The 6,725-nt window shown below is 40.0% G+C and overlaps 1 non-coding gene across 1 annotated transcript; it reads right to left on the bottom strand.

The window, feature by feature from the left end:
- Window positions 1–1,013: 1,013 nt before the first annotated feature.
- Window positions 1,014–1,227, bottom strand: LOC122452675. Its single transcript, XR_006272824.1, has one exon. It is a non-coding gene; the product is annotated as a small nucleolar RNA U3 (small nucleolar RNA).
- Window positions 1,228–6,725: the final 5,498 nt, after the last annotated feature.

The following is a 6,725-nucleotide window of genomic DNA, read 5'->3' as shown; positions in this document are numbered from 1 at the left end:
ACATCCTTTATTTGAAAGTCTATTTTATCTGATATGAGTATTGCGACTCCTGCTTTCTTTTGGTCTCCGTTTGTATGAAATATTTTTTTCCAGCCCTTCACTTTTAGTCTGTATGTGTCTCTTGTTTTGAGGTGGGTCTCTTGTAGACAGCATATATAGGGGTCTTGTTTTTGTATCCATTCAGCCACTCTTTGTCTTTTGGTTGGGGCATTCAACCCATTTACATTTAGGGTAATTATTGATAGGTGTGGTCCCGTTGCCATTTACTTTGTTGTTTTGGGTTCACGTTTATACAACCTTTCTGCATTTCCTGTCTAGAGAAGATCCTTTAGCATTTGTTGAAGAGCTGGTTTGGTGGTGCTGAATTCTCTCAGCTTTTGCTTATCTGTAAAGCTTTTGAATTCTCCTTCATATCTGAATGAGATCCTTGCTGGATACAGTAATCTAGGTTGTAGGTTATTCTCTTTCATTACTTTCAGTACGTCCTGCCATTCCCTTCTGGCCTGAAGAGTTTCTATTGATAGATCAGCTGTTATCCTTATGGGAATCCCTTTGTGTGTTATTTGTTGTTTTTCCCTTGCTGCTTTTAATATTTGTTCTTTGTGTTTGATCTTTGTTAATTTGATTAATATGTGTCTTGGGGTGTTTCGCCTTGGGTTTATCCTGTTTGGGACTCTCTGGGTTTCTTGGATTTGGGTGGCTATTTCCTTCCCCATTTTAGGGAAGTTTTCAGCTATTATCTCCTCGAGTATTTTCTCATGGCCTTTCTTTTTGTCTTCTTCTTCTGGAACTCCTATGATTCGAATGTTGGGGCGTTTCACAGTGTCCCAAAGGTCCCTGAGGTTGTCCTCATTTCTTTTGGTCCTTTTTTCTTTTTTCCTCTCTGCTTCATTTATTTCCACCATTTTATCTTCAACCTCACTTATCCTATCTTCTGCCTCCGTTATTCTACTCTTGGTTCCCTCCAAAGTGTTTTTGATCTCATTCATTGCATTATTCATTTTTTTTTTTTTCACTCAGACTACGTCCTCTCCCTCTTCATCTCCAAAAAGGAAAAGAAGAACGATCATCAATGGCTAATAGCAGCTGCAGAATGCAACACCAAAAGCCGGCTTCACGCTCAGGAGAGAACGCTGCGTCTCCTCCTCGTGGTTTCGGGTGCTCTACACGATCAGAGAAACTTCTCTAGTAACGAACTATAGAAATGATCCCTGAAAGTATAGTCTTACATTATTCATTTTTAATTGACTCTTTTTTATTTCTTCTAGGTCTTTATTAAACAGTTCTTGAATCTTTTCAATCTTTGTTTCCAGGCTATTTATCTGTAACTCCATTTTGTTTTCAAGATTTTGGATCATTTTTATTATCAATATTCTAAATTCTTTTTCAGGTAGATTCCCTATCTCCTCCTCTTTTGTTTGACTTGGTGGGCATTTTTCATGTTCCTTTACCTGTTGGGTATTTCTTTGCCTTTTCATCTTGTTTAGATTGCTGTATCTGGAGTGGGCTTTCTGTATTCTGGAGGTCTGTGGTTCCTTTTATTGTGGAGGATTAACCCAGTGGGTGGGGTTAGACGATTGGCTTGTCAAGATTTCCTGGTTAGGGGAGCTTGCGTCAGTGTTCTGGTGCGTGGAACTTGATTTCTTCTCTTTGGAGAGCAATGGAGTGCCCAGTAATGTTTTGAGATGGGTCTATGTGTTAGGTGTGTCCTTGGGCAGCCTGTATGTTGATGTTCAGGGCTATGTTCCTGCGTTGCTGGAGAATTTGCGTGGTATGTCTTGCTCTAAAACTTATTGGCTCTTGGGTGGTGGTTGGTTTCAGTGTAGGTATGGAGGCTTTTGGACGGTCACTTATTACTTAAAGCTCCATGTAGTCAGGAGTTTTCTGGTGTTCTCAGGTTTTGGGCTTAAGTCTCCTGCCTCTGGATTTCAGTTTTATTCTTCCTGTAGTCTCAGGACTTCTCCAACTATACAGCCCTGATAAGAAAACTTCTAGGTTAATGGCTAAAAGATTCTCCCCCGTTAGGGACACCCAGAGAGGTTCACAGAGTTACATGAAGAAGAGGAGAGGGAGGAGGGAGATAGAGATGAACAGGAGGAGAAAAAGGGGGACTCAAGAGGAGAGAGACAGATCTACGCAGCTGTCTGTTCCCAGAGTGTTCTCTGTAGCCCAGTCACCTACAAGGATTCACCGAATTGGATTGGGAAGAGAAGGGGAAAGGAGGAAATAGAGGTGTTCTGAGGTAGAAAACAGAGAGTCAAGATTGGGAGAGAATAATCTTCGGTTTAAAAATAGGGCTTCTCTTCTTTTTTTTTTTTTTTGTAAGGTTATAGTGTATTGAAAATGAAAATTAAGGAGTAGTAGAGAGACTAGAGGACTTTAAAAGAAATAAGAGAAAAACAAAAATAGAAAATATTAGAGAAAAAGGAAAGAAAAAAAAGAAAGAAAAAGAAAAAAAGAAAAAAAAAATTTTTTTTTCCCCCCTAATTAAAAAATCGTAAAAGTCTGTGGAAATGAAAGTTAAGGAGTAATGGGGGAGTAATAGGGGATTTTAAAGGAAAATAAAAGAGAAGAAAGAAAAAAGAAAAAAAACAAAAAAAGAAAAAAATTTTAAAAAAAAAAAAAAAAAAAAAAAGAGAAAAAAGTAAAATTATATCTAGGAGTTTCTCTGGAGCTGTTGCGGTCAGTGTGGGTTCGGCTCAGTTTCAGATAGCTCCTCGTTCCAGCTTACGCTTCTCGATATCTACAGGCCCCTCCGGTGTAGTCAGTGTTTCCTAGAGGGATTTTAATCTGTTGCACCAGTCCCTTCTGAAGCGGTTCCCTTTGTTTATTTGGCTTCTGTTTGCCGGTCTCTTCAGAGCCTCATTTCCGCCCTGACACAGGCGGGCGGAGGTGGACTCTTATTCAGGTAGCTAGTTCCGTCGCTCTGCGGGGCAGGGAGGGGCTTGCGCTGCAGGGAGAGGCTGGCGGTGGGGACAGGCTTGCGCCGCGGGGATGGGCTGGGGCTGCCGGGAGGGGCTGACGCTGCTTTCTCCGTCTGCGCTGCTCAGGCTCCCGGCTGTTCTATATGGAGCGCGCCCCGCGCTGCGCGAGGTTCCAGCCCTCGGGTGTTCCACAAAAGCGTGGAAGGAAAAGCTGCGCCTGCTCTCTGTGCCTTCCCCGTCAGAGCGGTCCAGGCAGCCAGGGGCATGGTGGGCGCACTCTACCCAGGTGTGGCGCGCCCCCTCCCTTCCGCGGACCCAGACTCAGTTTCCGCTGGCGCCAGTCGGGTGCGTGCGCCTTCTGCCCTCCGCGTCCCCAGCCCCAGTCCCCGCCTGCGCCCTGTGTCTCGCCGCGACCTTCCCCTCCCCCCTGCCTCCTGCCTCCGGCGGGGCTGGGCCGGTCCGCAGCCTGCGAGCTCCTCTCTGGACCCTCTCGGTCTCTTTGTTCTGCGAACGGCCGGCAGTGTGTTCGGCCGGTTAATTCACTCTCTCTCCTTTGGTCTCCCACAGTTCAAGTTCCTGGCATGTTTTTTTAATAAAATTTTATAAAAATAGTCCATAAGTATTCTATGGAACCTAAAACTAGTAGCTAAAATTTGAGAATGAATGAGATATTTATATACTCTTAAAATGTACTCCCACAAAATACATACACATGCTTAATGTGTAACTATTAACTTCATAGTAGAGAAGCCTAGAAGACACATTATCAGCCAAGTGGTAAGATTAGCATCACCAGAAATCACACATCATCTGAAATAATACAATGAGAACACAGCATGATTTCTATAATACTCCTGCCAAAGATGCAAAACATGAATCTAATTATGAGAAAATGAGAGAAACTCAAAGAGTAGGATATTCTTCCGAGTAACTGATTTGGATTCAAACATATCATGTCATAAAGGAGGAAAAACCTGAGGAAATAGTCTAAATCAAAAGAGACAAAAGAGATTCTGTCAAGTAAATACAATGCATCATTTTTGATTGGATCCTAGACCTTAAAAAGGACATTATTGGGATAATTGGCAAAGTTTGAATAGGGTCAATGAATTGCATGGTACATTGTGTCAACACCAACATGAATTTCCTGGTTTCTGTAGTTATATACTGTGGTTATTTAGGAGAGTGTTTTTAGAAAATACACACTGAAGCATTAAGGAGTAATGGACATCATATCTTTAACTTACTTTTGAATGGTTGAGAACAACTATGTAGGGAGTTATAGAACGATAAATAAATGTGATAAAGTATTAATATTTGGAGTATCTGAGGAGAAAGTATAAAAGAATTCTTCACAGCATTTTTGCCATTTTTCTATAAGCTTGAAATTATTAAGAATACAAAAATAAAAATTACTAACTATCATATATCAACTAGAGGCAGGAGAAAAACACCCAAATCTCTGGGAATACATAAAAGGATTTTAAAACAATGGGAGGCTGGTGTTACCTATTCATACACTAGGCAGAACATCAATTCACCAGACATTTCCAGCTAACTTTGAACAGAAGCTTAACTTCCAACAACATGTAATTCAATTAAGGAAAAAACATTGAACTTTGTCAAATAGAAAATGCTCATGAAATCATGGTTTGTACTTCAATACACCTCAAAACAATTCCATCAGTGTTAAAGGAGTTACACACATAAAAATTTAAGAATGGGTCATAAAAGCAGCATATTACTGTGATAGTGTATGTATTATCAAAGGCCTAGAGCTGCCACCAGGTTTAAATCTAAACCAAGAAAATTGTACCTTAGAATGGGGTTAATGCAGGTATTACTGATCACTATATTTATACAACTGACAGAACCTCTCCCTAGGTAAAGAAAAAAAAAAAAGAATACAAAGTTATAAATAAAAATTAAGTACAAAGTCATTAATAAAAATTAGGTACAATAGTGACTGTTAAGAAAGAGGAAATTATGACAAATTGCACATTTTTAAAAGATGACAAAACTAATTTTAAAAAGATATTTTTATTAATTAGATTCTTGGCATGACTTCATATATTTCCCTTGATACTGTAGCTATGTATTTTTTGATCACCTTTTCATGACAAAATTCTGTGATAACACATTCTATACAGAAATAGGAAGGGGTTTTATGCTAGTGAGGGGCCCTGAATCCTAAGAGTCATTAGCTACAAATAAGTCCACTTCTGCCTCAAAATAAGATGTTTCTCAGATGTCACCATGCATGCAGAGAAGACTAAAAGGATGATCTCTGAGCTGATGAAGGACTATATAAACATAGAAGTCCGGTTGCTCTCTTAGCCAACCTAGTATGTTGACCCTTGAGGCTTTCTACAGATAAATGTGAACAATTTAAAAAAAAACTTTTAAAATGTGATAGGTTTGGTTATTTATGCAACAGGGTGACATAGGGCCAAAAAGTCTATTGCTAAATAAGTCTAAAAGAGTTCCTTCAGTAAATATAAATAAAAATTCTAAGTGATAAGACAGCATCGGGTCATGATTTACTTGACCACACTTTGAGTGTGTGTGTGTTGCATAAAATATTGGTGTTTCTTACAGCCAGTCTCATCCTGGATTCCCTAACATGAGAGTCATTGATTTTGTTCCCTTGCTCATTATGAGAAAGTCAAGGTCAGAAGCCAAGGAGTTTAAAACAAAACATTTACAAAAAATGAAAACTTACAGTGATTTAAAACCCATTAGGTTATCAACTGGGTTGGACCTAATTAGGACAATGGAGGTCTTGTTTGGGTAGGGTCCCACTGCCAGGATGATAAAAAAAAAAAAAAAAAGCAAGCAGGTGCAGAAAAAACACAGAACAGACTTGAACTAAAGTCCTATTAAAGGTACAAAGTGAGAAAGCTAATTCTAGAGCAGAAGCAAGGAGGTCGAGAGTGAAAGCAGGCAGAACTTAGAGGACTACCAAAAACAAAACAAAACTGTTCACCTCGGTTAAAGTCCACGTAGCTCACGCTTTCCTCTCCCGACTCCTTAAAGGGTTCCAGGAACACAGCTGGAAAGCATCTACCATATCAGGAGTAGTTGAAAGAATGCACATGTTTAATTAGAAAAGACAAAGCTAAAGAGTTAGAACCATCCTCATATTAAAGAGCTGCAGCCATGAAGAACAGGGAGCAAATTTATTCCATATGATTCCGTGTGTAAAACTAAGACCAAAATGTAGAATTCACAAGAGGCAGATTCTGAGCACTGAAAGCAAGGCCTTTGCTTAATCAATAAAATTAAGAAAGAACTTCTCAGCAATTACTATAGTTCAGTTGTGGAATGGAAGTTAGTGATCTCTTCTGAGGTTAGGTATTTTATCAGAGGTTTGACTCTAATGACAATCTTATACATAATTTGAAGAGTGCATAGTACTTATTCAGTTTTATTTTACACATATCGTTACATTTAATTCTCACAAACACTCTAAGCTGCTGCTGCTGCTAAGTCACTTCAGTCGTGTCCGACTCTGTGCAACCCCATAGATGGCGACCCCATAGAGGGCAACACCATAAACAGCAACCCACCAGGCTCCACCGTCCCTGGGATTCTCCAGGCAAGAACACTGGAGTGGGTTGCCATTTCCTTCTCCAATGCATGGAAGTGAAAAGTGAAAGTGAAGTCGCTCAGTTGTGTCCGACTCTTAGTGATCCCATGGAAGCCTACCAGGTTCCTCCATCCATGGGATTTTCCAGGCAAGAGTACTGGAGTGGGAACACTGTATGAAAGAGGTTGTATTATTAATTCCATTTCATAGAT

The sequence above is a fragment of the Cervus canadensis genome, chromosome 13 (genome assembly GCF_019320065.1).
Source record: "Cervus canadensis isolate Bull #8, Minnesota chromosome 13, ASM1932006v1, whole genome shotgun sequence".
In the NCBI taxonomy this organism is placed as follows: domain Eukaryota; kingdom Metazoa; phylum Chordata; class Mammalia; order Artiodactyla; family Cervidae; genus Cervus; species Cervus canadensis.
The sequence above is the reverse complement of the archived record's forward strand: the minus strand, read 5'-3'. Positions and strand labels throughout refer to the sequence as shown.